At 35.0% G+C, this 24,204-nt stretch overlaps 1 protein-coding gene and 1 non-coding gene across 2 annotated transcripts in view; both read left to right on the top strand.

Moving 5' to 3' along the window:
* The window catches only part of Htr2c (5-hydroxytryptamine receptor 2C), a 226,476-nt gene that overhangs the window by 22,332 nt on the left and 179,940 nt on the right, over positions 1 to 24,204 (top strand). The gene's annotated exons all lie outside the window — the stretch shown is intronic.
* Positions 15,496 to 15,623, top strand: LOC120891142 (small nucleolar RNA SNORA35). Its single transcript, XR_005735567.1, has one exon. It is a non-coding gene; the product is annotated as a small nucleolar RNA SNORA35 (small nucleolar RNA).

Below are 24,204 nucleotides of genomic sequence, written 5' to 3'. Positions count from 1 at the left end.
AGTAAATAAATATAAAATAAGACTGTATAAATTGAGAGAAATTCTGAATATATAGTGAAGGCAAAATATGAATGTTTCATTTTCTACTTCAGTGACAAAGTCATATCAATGATGAGGGGTAGGGTAGGAAATTCAAGTATTGGTTTCCTATGATAAATTTTAGAAAATAAAGCTCTTCAAAATATTATAGATGGAAGGGGGCTGGGGTGTAGTATGAGGCCTTGGGTTTGATCCCCAGCACTGAAAGAAAAAAAAAAGAAACAAAGAAAAAAATCTTGATGAATAAAACTAAAAATCTCAGGATAAAAGGGAGAGGAAACAATAAACTTTGTTCCTTAAAAAAGGAAAAAAAGGATTATCAGTCATAAATGCTAAAAAGTCGAGAATGGACAACTCCACATTCTATAGAATAAATTTTTTTAAAAAAGTAGACTGACACAATACCTTTGTTTTATTTATTTTTATGCAGTGCTGGGGCTTAAACCTAGCAGCTCACAGATGCTAGGGAAGCGTTTTACCACTGAGCCACAACCCCAGCCCCATAGCATAATTATTTGATTGAATAAATATATACAAGTTAGGTAAAGTGGGTCAAAATTGGATTCTTTATTTTAAAAACTGTGCAGGAACTTCTTAATTAAATTTGTGATTATTCACATAGTTATGTATAATTTTTAAAAATTTTTTTAGCTGTAGATGGACACAACACCTTTATTTTATTTATTTATTTTTATGTGGTATTGAGGATCAAACACAGTGCCTCACATATGCTAGGCAAGTGCTCTACCACTGAGCCACAACCCCAGGCCTCAATGTACACTTTTAATATAACAATATATAGTCAAGAAATTAAGCAACAAAAACATAAAATAAAATGGAACTTGGAAACGTATCAAAATTTAAGAGAAGTTAAGGATGGAATTGGGTTAGGAGTGTCTGTTACACACATGATCACACACTAAAAGAAAGGGGAAAAGAGCTGATTTTGCATAAAGACAGGTGCATCAAAATGTACCCATAGTCAGAATGGTCAACATCAGACTGTCCTGCTTTCTTATTTAACAAATCACCACTTAAAATGATGAAAAAGGTAACACTTCCCTTTTGAATATGTATGAGGAGTTCTTGATGCTCTAAGCATCTTTCCTTGGGGGAAAAAAATCAAAAAGGGAATCCACAGGGAAAATTCAAAAAGTGTATAGTATAAAATTTTTAACACCCCAGCAGCTGTATTGAGAGTGCATAGCAGGTAATTTATTGTAAATTTATGAAGATCCAGTGTGCCTACAGATGTTTTCACTGCATTGGTGAAATAGGTCAACATGAAGTGCAGGTAAGTTTACACTCTCAAGTTTTAAACAATGCTTACACAAAATCATCTCACTTGTATCCATGGCTTTGTAAGCCCTGTCCTGAGTGAAGACCAAGGTCAGCCTTACTAGAATGTGAAGTCAGCCAACTTCATCTTTAGCATCTGCCTTTGAACACTACTGTCTTTACCACTTTGTCTCTCCACCTCCGTGTACCAAATATCCACAACTTCATAATGAGTGCTCTTTGCTTCTCTCCCAAGCCTTATGTATCCCTCTTTGTACACGTACCTTTTGACATTTGGTTCTTATCCAGCTTATCAGTTAGAGATTTGATACACAATTTTTTTCCTAAAATGGCAATGTTTGACTAGGCCTATCTCCTCCAGAGGGAGACACATTTCAACATTAAAATGTAGCTTCAGTAATTGAACCCCTTGATGGATACAGAGGACAGATACATCCAAAATCTCCTCATGTACGTATTTAAGGTTTTTGTCTCCTTCACATCTCTGTAAGGCTGCCCTTGTCAGGGTATGATAGTGACATAAAAAATACCTGTGAAACATATTAGAGACTGGCTATGGATTGTAAATAATATCAAATGTATTATTTTTCACTGTGTATAGAAGAATAATAAGAGTTTTAGTTATAATATGTAAATATCCACAATCTGATATTCTATGAAGGGTTTTGTTTTGTTTTGTTTTGTGGTGTGGGGATTGAACCCAGGGCTGCTACTCATGTGCTCTAAGCAGCCCCTCCTTTGAGTTTTTAAAATGTGGATCCCTGGTGATTTCTGTGGCTACTTTAAGCTGTACATGATTCAATGGATGTGAATTAAAAAAAAAAAAAAAAAAAAAAGTAATGGGGCTGGGGTTGTGGCTCAGTGGTAGAGTGCTTGCCTAGCATGTGTGAGGCACTGGGTTCAATTCTCAGCACCACAAAAAAATAAAGGGCCATCAACAACTAATCAAATATTAAAAAAAAAATCAGTTGACTTTGTTTGTCTCTACTGTCCTTCAAATTTAGTAATACCTTCCCTAAAGCCCTACTTATGCATATACATAGGTATATGCTACTGTAAGATATATTTGTATTTATATTGTGATCAAGGTAACAATTTAGGTAATATGTTCAATGTCTCCTGTGAAAAATGATCATTTGGACAACTGTGCTCCTCCTGAGCTGGATAAGGTTTGTAATATCAGTAAGTATTAAAGGTAAACATTTTTTTTTCTGTAAAAACATATCAGCATTTAAAATTTTTCACAAAATGATTCATGTAACGAAGAAATAGTGTACACATAGCAGCTCTCCACCATCATGGCAGGATTTATACTTTTCACTCTCTTGAAATCTATATCCATAATTCAAGAATATTTTCTTTCAATTATGGGGACTTGTGTTGCTACAAATAAATACAAGCTCAACTAACAGAATTTTTTTCTATATGAGTTCTCTGATGTATAACTGAGTACTGTATTTCAGAGTTATTTATTCTAGGTAACCAAAGTACTTTTTTTATTATTTTATTTTATTTATTTATTTTTTGGTACTGAGGATTGAACCCAGGGGCACTTTACCACTGAGCTACATCCCCAGCCCTTTTTGTTTTTTATTTTGAGACAGAGTCTTGCTAAATTTCTGAGGTTGGCTTTGAACTTGGGTCCTCCTGCCTCAGCCTCCCAAATCACTAAGATTACAGTCATGTGCCACTACACCTGACTACCAAATTACTTTAATAAAAATATAAATAGACTGTAACAAATCAGTTATTACCTACAAAGATAGTTCCATTACTTCACTTTGCAGTTTATTGTTATTTTTTTATTTACAAATATTCTCATTTTCTATATTTCATAAAATTACTATGTATTTTTCTCTTCAACTCTTTGTTAGGTTAAATTAAATAATATATAATCAAAAACCTATGAAAGGAGCACAGGATTCCGTGTTAAGTAATGGAATATCGGTTGTACTATGTAGAAGTACAGACATTTTTATCACCTGCAGGAATTTACAGAGTGTCTTGCACATAAAATGTTTTTAATAATCCATTTAATAATGACTATTAAATTTATAATTATAAAAATAGTAGCACCTCCAGAATAGAGATATTCAATCAGGCATGCTGTTAATAAATGAATACATACATTTAAAGCAGAAAAACCTGAGACAACAGTTCCACATTCTGCATAGTTTTTTACTTTTATTAATAATCTAAAAAAGGTTTATTTGTTTGTTTATTTGGTACTGGGGATTTAACCTGGGGTGCTTTACCACTGAGCTACATCCCCAGTCTTTTTTATTTTATTTTTAAATTTTGAAACAAGGTGTCACTAAGATGCTTAGGGCCTCACTACATTGCTAAGGCTGGCTTCAAACATGCAGGCCTCCTGCCTCGGCCTCCTGAGTCCCTGGGATTACAGGTTTGAACCACTGGTATTACAGGCATGTACCACTGTGGTAGGGTGATAAACTAAAATTTTGACTGGCCTTTTATAATAACCAGTTGAATTAAAAAAGACATGAGACTATCAAACACTTAAGGAAGTGATTATTGCCTCAGAAATATGTATAATTACATAAGAACAGTTTTTAAATTATTATTCATGAAAAAAGAAGTAATTATTTTATATTCAATAATCTAATTGAGCTAGCTGATAACTTGAAAGACTGTACATATACATATACATCTTTACTTGAAGTGACCTGTGCCAAAATCCAACAAGGCTAACAACAGAATTTAAAATGCATACATTTGAAAATATTTCAAATTCTGCAAAATAAGTGAAAGTAACTTTGTTGTGGTAAAGGAAGTAGCCAAACAGTTTCAAAATAAAATTGAAAGTCTATCCATACTAGTGACAACACTATAATAATTTTATATATGTGTTTTCTGATTTTGAACATACATCTTTCAGAAATATGCTTGGACTTTTAAATTATACATTTTCAGAACATATGTATTCCCTTAAGTGTAAAAATAAAGGTATACCTTCAATAAGTACAAGTAAATTAATGCATGCCATGTAAGAGGATATCATGATCAAAGAGTTCATGACAAACAAATATTTTTTATTTCACTGTTAAAATATTTATTCATCTTAGGCATACATTACTTCAATTTTAAAACAGTATATATCTTTTAAATAAAATGGAGATATTTTAGTGGCATAGAAGTGAACGTGTTTTCAAGAAGCTGGAAGTAGACCAATGTAGTGTTAGTATTCATGATGAGGGTGAAAGGGTGCTGTTGAAAAGAATACTTGAATATTGTATCATGTTCCTGTCCCAAAACTTATTTAAAAATCATTCTTCCCCCACACCAAAATAAACATATGGCCCAGACACATAACATACGATTCCTAACAATTGCTTTCTGAAATATTTCCTTGCATAAATCTAGGTACAATTTTCCATTTGGCTCTCTCAAAACCAATCTTTTTTTTTTTTTCTTTTGTCAGTGCTAGGACTCAAACCCAGGACTCAGTGCTATATCCCCAGCCCAACACAGATTTTTACAGATACTAATAAACTTGTTTGTTTGGTACTGGGGATTTAACCCTGGGGTGCTTTACCCAGGGGTCTTTACTCATGGTAAAGACACTAGTAAGATATAAAAATCAAATCATATTTGTGGCACATCCATTGAAAGTATACATCAATTAAAATTATTGTAATCAATTACTATTCCATTGAGTAATCTTATTGATTTCATAGGTTTTCATTTGTTGTTGTTTTTGCAGTGCTGGGAATGGGACCCAGTGCCACATGCATGCTAGACTACTGAGCTACACCCCTAGCCCCTTCATAGAGTTTTAATTATGAAGAAAATAAAAAATAGTCTCATTGCATTGCAAGTTTCTTAGCATCACGGGAAATGATGCCATCATTTGGATAGTTAAATTAAGCAAGGAACTATGAGTCATCCTTGAACATCTTGATGTCTCTTATCCTCCATAACCAAATTTATCACTAACACTTGTCAGTTTTAGCTCCTGAGCATCTTCACTCCATTTCAACAATTGTTGTATCAGTTTGACTTTCCATCATCTCTTGCCTGAGTACTGCAATTGACTTCTAACTAGTTTTCCAAATGACATAATTGCACTCCCAAATCCATTCTCCTGGTTTGTTTTGTTCTTAGGATATGTACCCAAATCTGTATCATGGTTTACGAGAAGCAATCTGATCTACCCCATGTCTATCTCTTTGTCAAATTTTACCCTTTCACCTCCATCATGAATTCTTCCACTACATTGGTACCCTTCCAGTTCCTTGAAAAACACGCTCCCTTTGATGGAAGATTCTTGTTGGAAATCATGCCTTCTTTCATGCATACTACCTTGAATTCCCTACTTTTGGGAACACTTATGTCACCAGTAAACTCATATTAAGCCTTCAGAGCATTAGGTAAAAGGCATTTCTTCAGAGTACAGGGATAGCCTCCTGCTTGCTTGACCCCCTGAGACTAGCATCCTGTTATATACTGTCATGCATAACACCAGCTCACTTTCCACCCCTGCACTTATAGCAGTTGATAATTATACTTTTATTTAGTGTTGTATTCTTCTTTCTGAGACGTAAATTTCATGATATCAGGACAGTATTTGCTTTTACTAAATGTTGTATTTTTAGCATCCAGCCCAGTATCTCACATATATCAATGATTCAATAAATATTCACTGGTTGAATAATAAAATGAACAAGTATTCATTATTTGTTAAAAAGTCATTTGTTCAAGGTGCTGTTGCACATGCCTACTATAAATCCCAGCTACTCAGGAGGCTGAGGCAGGATGATGGCAATCTGGGTTAGCCTCCACAATTTAGCAAGACTCCATCTCAAAATTAAAAAAATAAAATAAAATAAAAAGGGCTGGGAATGAGGCTCAGTGATAGGGAAACCCCGGGTTCAATTTCCAGGACTGAAGAAAAAAATCATTTGGGTAACTTTTATAGTTGATTAGTCTGAGGCTGGTCAATTATAGAGAATGTTTTTCTACTCTCTCCCCAGTGGCAACCAGTATTGAAACCTGGTGAAAAAAATAAAGCCTTGAGCTCGGTCTGGGGCTCAGTGGTAGAGTACCTGCCTTGCATGCGTGAGGCACTGGGTTTGATCCTCAGCACCACATATAAATAAATAAAGATATTATGGCCATCCACAATTAAATTTTTTTTTTAAAATTAAGCCTTAAGGGATTAAGACCTCAACATAGGGTTACACATGTGAGCTATCAACCAATAAATATGAGAGCGGCAAAACCATTATGATGATTTCAAATATAATGTTAACTACACAAGCAGCCACTTATAAATGCCTAATACCACATTTGAATTGTGGAAAAGGGATTTTTGAATAGGTCTCTCTTGCCCTGTTTCATGTACTAAGAGTTTCACATTCACATTTTAAGACATCAGATGATGAAATCATATCACTGCTGTACTTAATTAAGCAAATTTGAATTTCTGACGGTATAAATTGTAAAGTATTAAGGATTATTGCTAATGAGGCTTATATTTTCACACCAGAAAATAGAATATATATACATGCATAAAGTATGAATATATGTAATATATGTTGAATATATATGAATATGATTAAAATGTGATGCTATTAAATGAGTACATTGCACAGTGATATAATTCATATTTTCTCCTGATTAACTAAGCTTTCCTATTGTTTCATTTTACATTGTATTTTTTTTATTTTTATCCACAGAATTGTGCTTATCGATTTTGTAATGACCCACACGTGTCTCATGTCATGTTTTCATTTTTCATTTGCTAAAATATCGACGAACAATTTTAAGAGAGCATGATGAGTGCTAGACTAGTGTAACACTGTGGCTGAATCTTCTGCAGATTCTGTTAAACTGCCAATTCTGATTTAGTTGTTCCTGGGAGGGGTCTGAGACTCTGCATTTCCACCAAGCTCCCAGGTGTTCATAGACTACATTTGCAGTAGCAAGGTCATAGAGCAGGGATTAGCAAACGCTTTTTGTAAAGAGCCAGTCAGTAAATATTTGGGGTGTTGTGAACAGTATGGAAGCTACTACTCAGCTCTGCCCTTGTAGCTTGAAGTCAGCCACAGACAACATAAATGAATGGGTGAGGCTGTGTTCCAATAAAACTTTATGAACACTGAAATCTGAATGCTTTCAGATTTTCACAAATCATGAAATAGTAATCTTTTGATTTTTTTTTTTCCAACTGTGCAAACCTGTAAAGTCCTTGACTCCTGGATCATACAAAAACAAGTCTACGGGGCTGGGGATGTGGTGCGCTCGCCTGGCATGCGTGCAGCCTGGGTTCGGTCCTCAGCACCACATACCAACAAAGATGTTGTGTCCGCCGAGAACTAAGAAATAAATATTAAAAAATTCTCTCTCTCTCTCTCTTAAAAAAAAAAAGTCTACGGTTTGCTAAAGTAAAGGTACTGGTAATTAACTTTGCCACGGGCTGTGTAGGGCAGGGTTGGAAGGTTAGGTTCTGTAGAAAAGATTGCAGTTGAACTAGAAATTGAAGATATGAATCTTTTCTGGACACCCAAGTGGGAGACGTGGAAATGTGAAAGGAAAAAAGCAAGCGATGGTATTAGTGTGTTATCTCAACTGAAAGCTTGGAGGGCTGCAGGAGAAAAACAAGACCTTCAGGGTTGAGAAGGCTCAATGCAGTGGGATTTCCTTATGTGCATATTCAAATAGTTTTACATTTTAATGAGTAGTGTTATCAGGTGAACCTGTAGAGTGAGCAGTGGGGGATGCTATTAAGTTCTGCATTTTGGAATTTCAAGAGAGGACCTGGTCTGTTGGGAGGGAGAAAGAGAATAGAAATGATGGAGGAAAGCAGGAAAAACTATCTTTGAAAGGTCAGGACTCTCGGAAAGTGGCTGCAAACTGTTCTCAAATGAAAGCTTTGTGGAAGCATTTATATAAATGATCAGGGTTTGCAAATTCATTGATGAAACGTAAAATGAGTATCCTACAGCCAGGCAGAGCAAACCCGCCAAGCCATTTTCCTATTGTTACAAAGCACACAGCACATGAAAAGGGAAACTAAGAACTGAGGACTGAAGATTAAAAAAAAAAAAAATGATCTCTACATATGCTTCAGCATCTGCCTGACTTTGCTGATGAGCTACAGAGTAGGCACACATGCTGAGGGGGAAAAGGAGCATATAGATTTTATAGATGATGTTTCTATTCACTCTCTGAAGGTGACAGTGAAGCAAGATGATAGAATATTTAAAAAAAAACAGGAAGTATGAAAAAATGGGACACCAAGCACAAAATTAACACTTAACATGATGCCAATACTTTCTGGTATTCTTTTCCCCCAATTCTCTTTCCGTGTTCCATCTCATGGCCCTACTTCCCAAAGCATTTTGTCCTGCTGCTTTGTGGGTGTGTTTTATTGGAATCACTGGACGTGAGTTAAGATTTTCTGAGAACTTATACACAAGGCACAATTTTTTAAAATTCTCTCCAGAATCTAATAAATGGTGAATTTTGATCAAAATTTAATAGCTGAAGTGAGACTTGGAAGCCTAGTGTATTTCTCCAGCTCTCCCTTAAAATAGGCAGTACATTTACCATAGCTGTGGCTTCCTGTAGTAAGCCAGGGTAGAAAAGTGGGAGGTAAAGCAAAAGGTTGATTTCTGTTTTTCCACAATGTGAGGGAAATAGTGTTTCTTCTAGATGTAAAGGAAATATTTGTGTCCAGCTTTGTTCAGATTAAAAACAATCATGTGCAGATTTTGGTTAGAAAATTGTAGGTGACTTTAAAATATTAGGAAACCATGAGAGGAAAGGCAGCATAGCTTTATTAATGAAAGTTAAGAGGAGTAATAAACATAGATGTAGGAAACTTAGAGGTTTTCTTTTGTTTTGACAGTCAAAGTGTTAGAGGGCTGGGGCCTTCTGGAAAACTGAGGCAGCACAAAAACCCTGATTCTTACCATCAAATTAAAAAGATTTCAGATATGTCACTCAAAGTAATAGGCATGAGTTTATTAGAAGGAATAGGAAAGGGCAAAGGGGACACTCTCAAGGGAGAGAGAGAGTTCTTTCAAGAGAGGGGAAAGTACACCTCTCCTGCCCTCCAGTTTGATTAGGTGTCCCAGTAGACATTGATAACTTTCAGCTCTTAAGTAGCATGCACTGGGTAATGAACTTGTTTGTTTACCTTCAGAAAATAGGGCTTGTCAAGAAAACGACTATGGTACAAGCGCCTCTAATCAGCAAGTTAGAGTTTGTGACTGGAAATATCTGGCACATACCCCACAGTTTGTGAGTTTTGTTCTGCCTCATGTACTACTTCCTTTTGCTATTGACCTATAATTTGTCTAAGGACTTAAATCAACTTTTTTTTTTTTTTTTTTTTTTGGTACCAGAGATTGAACTCAGGGGCACTTAATCACTGAGCCACATCCTGAGCCCTAGACATTTCTTAATGTTTGTAATTTAAAGAAAATAGCATTACTCATAATACTAAAAGAGTCTACTTCATTCATTTGTTTCTCAGTTCAAAAGTTGACTCTTAATAGTTAAAGCAATGTTCATTGGTAATACAGAAATGCTCAACAAATATGTTCAATAAGAATTAGATGAGAGAGCAAATGAATGACTCATTTCCACTATTTGTAATTTTCATATCTATAAACTTCTGCAATGAAAGCTTCCTTCAAATCAGATTTAAACTTAGCTCTGCAAATTCATTTTAAGAAACCACATCATATTCTCTTGGATATAAAAGCACCAATTAATTGGTCATTATTACACTTTATTTTTTACAATTATATTTAAAATTGAGTTGAATACCAGATGTGCACAACTTCCTTACATGTTTGCTTCTCTTTATTTAATATTCACTTTGAAGAATTCTGGCACTCTCCGTGCCTTTAAAGGGTAAGCCACATTTTCAGTCTACAAGCAGATCTTTATGTTATTGGCTAACAGTAATCTCTGATTCTACAAGAAAAAAACCATGACTGTGTATCTCTAGCATACTAGAAAACCTGCTATTTCAAGGTCTTCTCCAGATTTATCAACTAAAGAAAGAACTACAAAATACATTTTTAGAGATAGTGATTCTATGGGGGAAAATTTTCTTGAGTTGGATTTAAAATGAGGAAAGATCAGGTGAAAGAGTATTTCAAAGTGTGTTTTGGGTGTAGGGGGAGCACTTCTTGGAAACCAGTGAGCATCTAAGGAGGCAGGGTTGATGGGGCCCTTTTGGCTTATACTCAGAGAAGATAATGTGGGGAAGGTAAGGTGAGGTCAACGTGGAAAAGAAAGCAAGAGGCAGATGCTTATTAGGGGGGCTTGATAATATTTATGGTAGTTCTTCCAAAGGGAAACTCCTGTAAGTAACTGGAAATACAGGACTGGATTTCTCATCTTTGTCTCATAGTTGTGATGTTTTGGTTTAGTATTCTGGTTATTACACCTGCAACAGATATTCCCTACCACCAGGGGGCGACAGAGTCAGGCCTTGCTAGGGAGGTTTTCAGATGTTTGGGACTGGTGTTGGTGAGGTTTTCCAAGTCAAAAATTTTGTAAACTATTTAATGTCCTATCTACCATCTAGATAACCTTTTAGAAAAAGTTTAATTGAGTTCACCCCTTCTCAATATCCACAGGTTTAGGGAATTGATTTATATGTTAGATTCCCAAAAGAGGCACTAAAGCAAATGAAATGGAAGGAATTAATAGGATTTGTATCTACTTTCTATGTACCCTACATTATAATCCATGACCTGTTTTCAGACAATTTTCTCTGTTGTCATTGTTATCCTGCCAGCAATGACTTCTGTTGTAAGAATAATTTTTATTCCTCTCACAATTCACTGATTGAGATTTCCCATGGCAGAGTTATCACTGTGAGAAGGAATATCATCAAATTAGAAGAAAAGAATAACAAGGCTCTTTGAAGTCTTCAGGGAAAGGTCAGTGGCAATTTGGATAGTAGTAGTTGGCAGAATACAGGTCCAGCGGCTCTGTCTTCATTATACTTTATGATATCATGTTCCAAAGAACATGAAGTTTTCAGTTTATTTATTGGGAAAAAATATATAAATCCAAGATCATTATTTTGACACTTCATATTAATAGGTAATGCGTTAAGTTTACATTAGAACTAAAAATGATGTAACCTAGTTTTAAAAAGCAAAACACTTGCAATTAGCATATCAAAATACCCCTGTCACAGGGAAAGTATGCTGTTTATTGCTCTAAATTATTCAGAAATTTTCACACAATTTGCTCTAAACATCTGACTGATAGAAAAGTCCAGAACTAGTAGTTGGCGTTGATATACTAAATTTTATCTTTTTTCTATTTGTGTTTGTGGAGGTTATAATAAAGAACGAGAGAACTAAAGTATCAGAATAATATATTCTTGAATATTATCAAAACTTTTATGGAGATCTATTATATGATTGTCAGTATCAGGAATTACTGAGGTTGCAGTATTGGCCAAAATCTCTGACCTCTCAATTTACTGACAATATGATTGGTGAGTTAAGATTGATTAACACAAGGCAAAGGAAAGGGAGAATAGTGTGCTTTGAGCAATAAGAATTATGCATGTGGGGCTGGGGATGTGGCTCAAGTGGTAACGCGCTCGCCTGCATGCACCGGGGCTCTGGGTTGGATCCTCAGCACCACATAAAAATAAAATAAAGATGTTGTGTCCACCAAAAACTGAAAAATAAATATTCAAAAATTCAAAAAAAAAAAAGAATTACACACGTACAAAGAGGTGAGGAATTAATGAAGCCTGCATTTCAGCAGAAGATCATTCAGGAAGTATACATAATAGTCGGGACTTTTTGGCAGAGTGAGACTGCTGGGGTTGCACCTAGGGGTCCTGCAAGCAAGGCAAGCGCTCAAAAACTGAGCTAGACAGTCCACTTCCAATTAGGATGTATGGTATTTCTATTTTCCATCATCAACTTTTCCATCTCATTAAGCAGTCTGTTTTTCTTTCTTTGCTCCATCCAAGCCCTTGCAACTGTACTTTGCACATGGTAGGCACTCCACAAATATTTGTTGCTTGATAAAATAATTTTGTGACAAGTAAGAGCAAACAAAAGAGACATATTCTGGTTTTCTGTCAAACACATAGTTGTCTTGACAAAAGTTCTGTGTTGACCAGGATAGAGTACCTTATCAAAGCTCACAGTGCCAATCTGAAAGTAAAGCTTACAGATCTGCTTTTTGAAAAGTCTAGTGCCTGGTGCTATCCTCTACCAGCTTTGAAGAATGAAGGTCAAAATTAAATGTTTATTGGATTTTGGGAATAATTTTTGTTAACTGGTTTGATCAATTAGTCATGATCTGTAATATCAAGGTTCTATAAAGCCAATAGCTAACTTTTCAGCAGAAATATTTTTATGATATTTGGTATATCCAAAATCTCTTGTAAACATTTAAATAATGTAAATTTACTCTCTTTCTTAGGAGCAGTATTTAAGTTGTATCTACTTTATGCCAAAGAAAAGCGAGAATCTTTTATCTTCATCTCCTTATTTTAAGGAACAGTTGTTGGTTAGATATGCTCCTCTAAATTTTTATCCTCAAAATAAATGAAAGACATTGAATGATATTGTTGCGATAGTGTTAAGCAATTACATAATTTTATTAGGACACAGACATAATTAGAAAATGGCACATCATCAAGTGCAGGGATAAAATGACATCCATTAATCAAATAAAAGCCTTAGCTGAACTTCTTGTAGGTGAATTATCTCTACTACAAAGTTGCATTGTGATGTATATGCAAATTGAAAACAATATTATAATTTAGGATTATAGCTGCTAAAATCAGACTTGCATATGAAACAATTACTTTGGGAACTGCAAAAGCTTTTCAAAACTGAAATAATGAACATGTATTTTCTAAATGATGAATTAGGCCCACAAGTTCATAAATGAGTGGTCTTCTAAACGAGATGTAAACTATTCAAATCAACAATTAACAAACAATTAGTCATATGTTATTTTCCACCTTTCCATATTTATACCCACCAAATGATCTGCACATTCAAGAGAGTAATATCTTCTAACTGGTTAACCAGCACTCTGGAAATAGATCTCTTTTACTGGAAAAACAGAAACTAGGTCAGGTGCTGTGGCATGCTCATAATCCAGCTACTTGGGAAACTGAAACACATGGATAGCAAGTTTGAGGGTGGCCTGGGTAATTTAGTGAGACCCTGTCTCAAAATAAAATTTTTAAAAGAAGAGCTGGGCATGTATTTCAAAGGTAGATTGCTTGCCTAGTATGTGCAAACCTCTGGATTCAATCCCCAACATTGGGCAGGGGGTGTGGAGCCATGTAAGGTGGTGCACACCCAGTGATTCCATAGACTGAAATAGGCGGATTGGAAGTTCGAAGCCAGCCTCAGCACTTAGTGAGACCATGTCTCAAAATAAAAAATAAAAAGGGTTGGGGATGGAGTTCAGTGGTAAAACACCCCTGGGTTGAAACAAGGGTTGATTCATAGTTTTTTCCTCTAATTTAATTTACCACTGTTCTATATTTTTAGGCAGGAAATATCTTTTTTTTTTTTTTTTTGAGTCACAGATAAGCCAATGCATTTTAATTCCTGGAATAAACTTTCTTTTTCGACTTTAAAATTAGGTAAGGCTTATTTTTAAATTGTGTTCTTCCTCCTTTTTTTTTTTAACTTTTAATCAAGAAGGGACTAGAATATCCCTTGTAGTTCTCCTATTTCTGAGAAAGTTTTGATATTCTATTCTTTTCTGTTTCAAGTATCTAAGAAAAGTCCCAAACTTAACTTTGGGAAAACATCCTTCATCATACAGGAGGGCAGGAAAGATAGAAATGGAAACATTTTATAAATTTATATATATATATGTATATATATATAAATATACAATTTATATTCATAAAATTTTAAAGTTTGAAAGAATCAAGCATTTGCAGCCATGTGAACCAACTGTATCTCTTTATACATTGTAGGCAGAAGTTCAAAGTTGCCCAACTACTTGGAAAACTGTTGGCATTATCTCCTGAAATTGAATTCATAATGCATATACAATGTATTATTTTAATTTTAATGTTTAAATAATGAAGTATTATATCAAGGGAGCCATGAGTGGTGAGATGCTAATGGTAATTCACATACTATTCTGTGCACTTGAGGCCAGATCCTAAAAACTCAAAGGCAACCAGTCACCCAAGTAGGCATCATTTAGCAAAGTAGTATGCAGGGCTATGGCGGAAGTAGAGAGGCATAAGAAAAGGCTTGTTTTGTTGGGAAAACTGTTCTATTAGAATAGTGTTTGGTTCACACAATTTTCAGTGAATATTTGCTGACCTAATGAAGCAAAAAAAAAAAAATGGAGGAAGAAGTAATAATTATTTGAGAGTGCCTGCTTGAGGTGGCAGAGGCTCAGTCATAACCAAGAGAAAATAATGAGAGGTGCATCAAATGGCTAGTTTTCCTGTTTGTCCAGTCGAGAATGTGAGATCTTTCCAGATACACAGGAAAGATGTGTCATCACCTTTCACATAATTCAAGGACAGTGATCTAAAAATTATTGTCAGGAAATGTTAGCCAATTCTAAATAGTACTTCCACATTTCAGCCCATTTAAACAATTAGGTATAAAGCAACTTTTCTTTTGTAAAGAGGGAATTATAAGGAGAGTAGAAATGTGTGGACTTATTAACTAAAAAATGATTTTAAAAAAACCCCATGTTCCTCACAAATGGTAATCTGAAAAAGAGAAGAAAATTGCCTGTGGCAAGTAAGGAGATGTTCAGTTGTTGCAGTCGTGATTCTTCATTAAGCAATACTTAATGTTAGACACTGGACGGAAGGAGCTCTGTAGGGTTTTCTTCTAATTCTCACAACAATCAATAAAGTAATACTGATCTCATTTGACATGAGCAAAGAGAGGCTAAAAGGGCTTGAGTGACTTTTCCAAGGTCCCACAACTACTCAGTGGCAGAGCCTGGATTCTGAACAGAGACCTGCCTGATTCTCAATTCATAGTCCCTTTCCTTAAAGTTGACCCTCATGTGTAGCCACCATGATGAATGAATACAGCAAGGAATTCTGAGATGTTTGCAGGCTTCTCTCCACTCCCTCCCCCAAGCTTATTCCTCTGCGTAGAGCAAGGGTCCCAACCCCAGCTCTGTTGCCTACAGCACTGGCAAGTGACCCATTGGGCTTCCACCTGACCAACTGGGCATCGAGCAGTGCAAAAGCAAATCCCTCCAAAAGCTGGGAGAGTCACACCGTGGGCTACTCCTGCATGCGGGTGGGTACATATCTCTTGGGTCCTGTGACCCTGCCTAAGAAAATTGAGGGAGTGGAGAAACAAATTAAATCAAGCAGCTCAGTGACTAGATAAAGATGACTATGTCCATCTCAGGCTAATAGCAAATACTCAATGTTATCCTTGCTATTACATTATTATCATCATTACTAGCTATGAAGCTCTTAGTTTACACAGCCTTTTAGACTCGGTGTTGTAGTCCATAAAAAACGTTTGATGCTTCTGGAATGATCTAATTTCATCATGGTGATTACAAGAAAATATAAACTCATTTAAATTTTCTGACAAATTGCTCATTAAATGTGAAGAGGATAGAGAAAGAAGTGATTTTCTCCTTTTTGATATGATGAAAATAAGATTATAATTATCTTGCAAAAGTTGATTCATATATCTTATCTGTTCCAGATTCCTGACAAATTAGCTTTCCTCACCTTCTTCATCCCCTATAAATAAACAGTAGGCTTAGATCTAGTGCTAACCCAATTCCCTTTCCAATTCTTACAAGTTACAGCTACATCCAAGGACCATTCTTGGCCTCTTGAAGTAAATAAACTTCAAGATACCTTTGAATACTCAAGTCCCCACTAATCTCTCCTTCTAGCACACAGTTTGGTAATGATCAATTTCTCATTTTTAGTATTTATTTATTATCTTATTAACTAATGGGTAAATTCTTTGAAAGCAGACAGTTTATATTCTCATACATCTTAGCACTTAGTGATGCACCTAGCTCAGTGTCTTGCATAAAGTAGCAGCTCAGTAAATCATTATTGATGGATAAATTCATGTTTGTTATCTATGAAGTCGGTCATCAAATTTGTAACCAGAACTAGAGAAAAAGCTCTAGAAAATTAAATGCTATAGTTTTAGCATCATATAAAATAAAACAAGACATTGTTTTGCATGGTAAATAGAGATTAAAAACTCACTTAAAATCTAGAAAAGATTAATTTGTAAAATATGAAATCAATAATAAGTTGTCTAGGTAAAATAATAATGCTGAAAGGAGACTCACATTTTTCTTGTATTAACTTGCCTTCCTAGGAAATGGCTTTAAGGGTCCTCTATCAGAAAGAATACAGGCTCTTAGGTCTAACCCCAGGTCATATTTATGTCCTGATAACTAAGTCAACATTGCAAAAGATTGCACAACTTGCACCTTTAATAGTAAGATTATGATCTATTATTTTTGGACAATTAGATGAAGTATATCAGTGAAAAATATATGTCTAAATAATTAAACCCTTATTGATCAATATAGAAAAACCCAGTAAATAAGATACATTTGTCCTAACAATTGGCAAAGATAAACTTTAATGACTTTTATATCCAGTATCAGGATATATTTTAAAAATCATTGTTCTTTCATCTAAAACCTTTATTAGTACTATTGGATGAAGGACAAAAAGAATTTGAACGTCAAGTTCTTGGGTGATATAAAATGGGAGAAGACAGGCCATATGCCTTCATATAAACCTCCTAGTCCCTGAAGTTCCAAATCTAGCTTCCTTTTGAGATGAAAATAAATATCTTCTTCCTTAAAAATATGGCAAGGTAGGGTGCTCACATGACCTACTAACTGTGTGAGTAAATGTGGCATATGATAGTTTTATTATTTTACCTTTTTTTTTTAGTATAGAATAAATGCTATTTGAATATCCCTTCTCTCAGCTATACACACAAATATTCCACTGATAACAGCATGTTTTTTAAAACTTAATTTCTTAAAATAATAAATAGATTTTAAAAACTTAATTTCTTAAAATAATATAATCTTGGGGCTTGTCTCAGAGGTCCATGTGGGTAGGTGAGAATCTGTCAACATAATGTCTTTTTCTCAGCATTTTTCCTAAGGGCAACATGCTATTTTGTTTCCCTTGTAATTATTTTTGCCTATTTTTTTCTTCTGCTGATCTACTTTAATTTCATTTGAAACTTGGAGGATGGAAAATGTGATTATTTAGATAATTTTGTAATATAAGCCGTTTTTGCAATAAAGAAGATGAATTCTCTTTGCTACCAACATCTGCCTATCGTTGAATGAAGTGTTATTTAGTATAGAATGTGATATTCAAAAGAAAGGCCATTTATCTAACAAATGCCTCTTCCCTTGTTGCATCTACCCTATTGCTAGCTTGCTGTATCTGTATCGCCTGTTTTTTTTTTTTTTTTGGGGGGGGGCTGTCAAGTTAGCAAATTTCTATGTGATGCAGATGGTGTAACTGCTATTGTTCAAGTACTTAAAATTCATTCTGCTGCAGGATGTTTTTATCATTAAATGTCTCATTTAACCATATCAATAAATTGAATTTATGGATTATTCTGTCTAGGATGACTAAAGCTTTGTTATATATCTGAACATAAAATCTATTTATTTATTTATTTGTTTATTTATTTATTTATTTTTGGTACCAGGGATTGATTCCAGGTGTGCTTAACCACAGGGTATCACTAAGTTGCTTAGTGCCTTGCTAAATTGCTGAAGCTCACTTTGAACTTTCAAGCCTCCTGCCTCAGCCTCCCAAGCCACTGGGATTATAGGCATGTGCCACCATGCCTGGCAAAATGTATATTTTGATATGAAAATTCTATCAAAAGACCCCCCCCGCCCCCCCCCCCCCTCGCAAGATGTGGTCTCACTAAGTTTCCCAGGCTGACCTCAAACTCCTGGGCTCAAGTGATTCTTCAGCCTTAGCGTATTGAGAAGTTGGAACTACAGGTGTGCTCCACCATCATTAAATCTTGGTAGAAAACAATGTTAAGATTTAGATCATTAAGATTTTTCAAAGGACGAGGCATGGTGGCACACACCTGTAATCCCAGAAATTCTAGAGACCTAGACAGAAGGATTGCAAGTTCAAGGCCAGCCTGGGTAATTTAGTGATACCTTGTCTCAAATTAAAAAAAGAAAAGAGCTAGGGGTATAGCTCAGTGGTAGAGCACCCCTAGGTTCAATCTGCAGCACTTGAAACAAAGAAAAAAAAAAGACTTTCAAAAGCATTCTCATATAGCTAGATATAGATAATATGATGGTAGATAAATGGCATAGAATTTTAAGTCATTAATTATACATGAATTTATCATAGACTTTAATTGTTTCCTTTGCTAATTCCTCCATAATTTATTTAAAAATAAATTAAAAATCATGATGTGTAATCCATACTTTTTTAAATAAGTTGTTTAAATTTAGATATATTTTTAAACTTCAAATTTTGGCCTGTATATCCATAGATCCTAATACTATTCCCCCTCATCCATTCCACATAGAAAGCCATCAGATTTTATATTCTACCATTAGAAAGGAATTAGAGGCAAGGCCAATTTTTTTTTTTACTCTCAAGTATATTTTTGATATTGAAATGATTAAAGTTGGACCAACAAAATTTTACATTTGACTTTATCCTTACAGTTTTAAAAATAAGGCAATAATTGAATACTTTGCAGAAATATTCATAATAACTTTTAAAGAAACCATATGTACATATAAGAATTTTATAAACAGAATTCCACAACTTGTCATGACTTTTTCATGCTTACTACCTTAGAAATAATCCTATTCAATATAATACACAATTATAAACAATATCTTATAGCTGGACAATTGTATAATCAACAATGGAATGATTCCAATTTAACATGCACTGCGAAAGTTCATTACTATAAGAGTGACCATATATTCCAGTTTTTCAAGAAAGGTCCTAGTTTATACTTACTGCACTATTATCAATAGTAATTACTTTGATCTCAGAAGTATCCTAATTCAGATGCTCAATTACATGCTTATTTTTATGCATCCATATAAAAAGTAGTACATGCTGCCATATATAAAGAAACTGTGAATAAATGACCCTTACCTGGAGGAATATGCAAAACATATTAATGACACTACACACACGCACACACAATATCATTGCATATAATCCCCCCTTTTTTGTAGCAAAACCCTAAATTTGTGGTATAGCCAGTAAGTACTGTCTGTGGGAATTCAGAAAAAAGATGAATGGGTGTGGACTAGTTAGGTAAGGCTAGTTTAATGGAATCATTGTGCTATAGGGTGTTATAGGCATGAAATCAAATGGACAAAGATACAGGGATTGAAATGAATATAATATAATTTTAATTAATATAAAATATAGTCTACAGTTGATCAACCAACTGTGGAAAAGACTGAGTACTCAGAATATATGGTTTCTTGTCCTAGCTTTGCCACTAGTTAACTTTATGTCATCAAGTACATTCTTCCTTCATCTGTAAAATGGGGGATTAGACTGGATTTATTCATCCATCATTTTTTTCATGATGAAAGTACTTTGGGCAAGCACAACACTAAGAACTATATAAATGATCTTTAAAGTTCCTTTTCCATTCTAACTTTTATGGCAGACACTTTTGTCACCTGTGTTTCCAGTTTCATAGTTATAAGTCAGTTTGGGATCATGTTCTTCTGTATTTAAGAACATGTCTTGCTGGGTATGGAGGTGCACACCTGTAATCAAAGCAGCTCAGGAGGCTGAGGCAGGAGGATCATGAGTTCCAAAGCCAGCCTCAGCAACAGTGAGATATTAAGCAAGTCAGTGAGACCCTGTCTATAAATAAAATACAAAACAGGGCTGGGGATATGGCTCCGTGGTTCAATCCCTGGTATTCCCCACCCCCCCCAAAAAAGAAGAAGAACATGTCTTGCAGGTAAGTAACTGTAAAATAACAAATATTTATTATCTTAAACTGAATGTTTTCCTTCCAAGTACTCTTTGATTTCATAATTGGATTAGGAACATATTTTCATTCTCTGTCATAGTGATGCAACCCAGAATGGTAGGGGACTCTGTCATGAAAAGTTAGCATTGCATATTTTCATAGTGAAAGCTGCAGTTGTGCTACAAGTAACTGAGATTACAGCCAACTCAGCTGGGAAGCATGAATGTCATGCAATGTTCTTCTTTGTCCCTTTTCACAACTGAGGGCATTTTCCTATTTTTTGGACCTCCCATCCCAGAAATCTTTGCTCTTACTCCCAATGATAATCACCTAACAGGAGAGATCATGCTCTCTGGAGTGGAGTGATAGCAACTGAGCAGCAAGGAACTCTACCAAGTCCAAGAAGTTGAGATGTCGTCTGTGAATCCAGCTGGTTCAAGGCTGCAGGCCCATTTCCCTTGACAGGTTTTTCTATTGCAGGGAGTGGGGAAAGTGGCCCTAAACCATCAAAATGGATTATACATCACTCTTGATGATATGCATGGACACGCCCCTCCATTAACTGGAGAAGTTGGAAATAAATCTAAGGAGCAGGAGATATTATTTTTACTTGTCTGATATTTATTATGTATTTTTAAATTGTGATGTGAAAAAGTGGCTATATATTTATCCATAAATAAAACTAGAGGCTTCTTAATATAGCACATACAAAATACAGGATATTTAAATTGACTCTTTGTTCTTTTACCTTTGTTTTTCAAAGAATAGAGACATTTTGAGAGGCATAGGCAGAACAGAAGTGCCAAAATGTATTGAAGTCCAGCCAGAAACCCACCTCTGACTAATGTTTACTTTCAGTATTGATAGTGGTGGTCCTAGTGCTAGAAATAGGACATGGGGTGAAAGAATTCAGAATTTTATAAAGAACTGTAAAACTATAAGTAAGAAATGTAGGGTAATAGATGTTGGATCATAAATGATTGCTACAAGGAAAGCAAATGATGGAAATTTAAATCTGAGGATACTTATTTTATCCATATTGCACTTTTATACACAGAATGCTTATAAACATTGCTATAAGAGTTTCTCCTTACATTTGGCATAGTTAGGCAAATGAAGTCCTTTGGGAAAATATTCAGAATCATTCACTAATTTAAAACAAAAGTGAGCTGGGCACAATGACACACCCTTAAAATCCCAGAGACTTGAGAGGCTGAGGGAGGAGGACAGCAAGTTTGAGGCCAGCCTCAGGAATTTAGAGAGACCCTGTCTCAAAATAAAAAATAAAAAGGTCTGAGGATGTAGCTTAGAGTTAGAGCACTTGCCTAGCATGCACAAACCCCTGACTTTAATTCTCAGCAACACACATAAACACATACAGGTGAATTCTAAGTTATAAGAAATTTCTACTAGTTTTCCACATAGTCCTATCAAAATTTTTAAATTATCAGTTTTTTTTTTTTTTTAGAAAAAAACTCCAGTACCTACATAAAGCCTTAAATCAGAGATATGAACATCTGATAGCAGCTAGAAATAGAGTTGTAAGTAAACGGCTGGGAATCTGTCTTTTCAAACACACAGCAAGAGAGTTACAAATCCATAGCTGTTTTTTCTGCCAGCTATATTAGACCATTCTACCCCCTCAATTTATAGAGCACTTAAAACTTTGAAAACTTCTAACTAAATTGAGAGAAATAGGAAAAGGGCAAGCAATAAGCATATGGACTCAGTTGACAATGTGCTGAAATATTAAGTTGCAGAAATCTCTTAAGTATATGTGTAAAATAAAAACCAAATTGAAAGTAGATTATTTATTTTGAAAATGAGCTCAACTATTTCAGCGTCTGAAAGCAAATACAATTCAAATCTCTACTGTGTGTGTGTGTGTGTGTGTGTGTGTGTGTGTGTGTGTGCGCGCGCGTGCATGTGCGCTTAATGTTGTTCCGGCAAAATAAGAGTAAGATCCAAAATAAGAGTAAGATCCGAAGGATTGGTGACACCTTACTGAACTATCATCACAAGGGGTCTGGCATAGGAAGGAAAATTAAGATGCTAACTCATACTGGCATCTAAAAGGGGTCAGTCAGCCTTAGAAAACTCAAAGGACCCAGACATTGACCAAAGCACACTGTTTTAAAATTGTTTTTTAGTTGTAGATAGACACAATACCTTTGTTTTATTTATTTATTTCTATGTGGTGCTGAGGCTTGAACCCAGTGCCTCATACGTGCTAGGCAAGTGCTCTATCACTGAACTACCACCCTAGTCCCTGCACTTGTTTTTCAAAAAGCAGTGGCTTTGGTTTTTTTGCAGTTAAGAAAGCCAAGATTTCCTAATTACAAAAAGGAAGGAAATTGAATTGAGACCTATAGTATGGTGGGTATTCCCTTTCTTCCTGAAAAGATACTTTTCTAAGACAGAAAGGATAGTAAAAGATAATTTGCACCCATTGTATTACTCAGAGCAACTAACTGGAACTGATAACAAAGTTATAGATAATTTTGCCTTTTTAATATTTATTTTTTAGTTCTCAGCGGACACAACATCTTTGTTTGTATGTGGTGCTGAGGATCGAACCCGGGCCGCACGCATGCCAGGCGAGCGCGCTACCGCTTGAGCCACATCCCCAGCCCCTAATTTTGCCTTTTTAATGTAAAAAGAAATGACTGATTAAATGGAATGCTTCACTGATTTTTCCTAACAACCCTATACATAGAATTTTAGAAACAGAGAGTACTTTCTCAGAGGAGCAAATGTAAACCTACTGGTGTCCCAAATAATGCAGTGAAAACCAACCAAGGGACAACAAGAGTACAGTACAATATAGAAATTCACAAATTAAACACAGTGTCCATAAGTAGTGATCTTTTAAGTAGAGATTTAACAACATCTGTCACTCTCCACATTTGAAATGCAGAGAGACATGAAATGTTATGTTACTAAGACCTTTAGGCTAGTAAACATATAGTTCAAGTATGTTGGCAATGGAATCATTGTACAACCTTACAAAGTGATCATTTGTAATATGCTTTTAACCATTAAGTAATGCTTTATTTGTCAATGGTTTCAGTAATAGTCTACAGGAAGAACAAATATCCTTAATATTTGTGGTTTTGCTTTGCTTGAGTAGCTCCATAAATGAACATTTGATTTGGTATATTTAGTATGAAAAGAAAAATAGCTTTTCTTGTTACAAAAAAAAATAGTTCTACAAATATTTTGTTCAAACTTTCTTTGATTTCCATTTATGTGCTAAATCACGGGAAATAAACATTTCAAATACTGTTTATTGATGATTAAATTGTAAATATCGTTAAATTCTATTGACAATTTCTTTGAGGAATTTGGTTTTTAAAGGAAAAACCATATCATGATCATGGTATGGACATGTTGATTAGGCAATTGTTGGTCTTCTCCAGAAGGTTATATTCTGCCATAATACTAGGTGTCCTGGTTTGTTCGGGTAATGTTTTCAATCTAAAAATCTAGGAGGCAGGTGCTCACTTGTCCTCCTCCATGCTTGAAAAATACAGGGAGGAGGCCATAGTGGCAACTGTCACCATGATTGATTTCGTTGGGATAGAAGATTGATCAGCTGGTTGTAATCAATCTCACAACAGTGAAACTGACACACTTAAACTCCTCAAGGCAGAACAAAAGAGTACTGTTTTGAAATTTAAAGATTCATGAAATACAAGATACTTATATCATTTGTTCTAACAACACAATGATCTTTAAGCCATGTGTTGTTCAATGATAATAATGCCGTAGTGATAAAATGTAAACTCCAAAGATAAAAATACATAGTGATAAAAGGACTAACATTCTTTGTTTTAATTTTGTATCCAATCTTGTATAATGTAACCTGACAATTTTT

Source organism: Ictidomys tridecemlineatus, chromosome X (genome assembly GCF_052094955.1).
Source record: "Ictidomys tridecemlineatus isolate mIctTri1 chromosome X, mIctTri1.hap1, whole genome shotgun sequence".
Lineage (NCBI taxonomy): Eukaryota > Metazoa > Chordata > Mammalia > Rodentia > Sciuridae > Ictidomys > Ictidomys tridecemlineatus.
The sequence above is the reverse complement of the archived record's forward strand: the minus strand, read 5'-3'. Positions and strand labels throughout refer to the sequence as shown.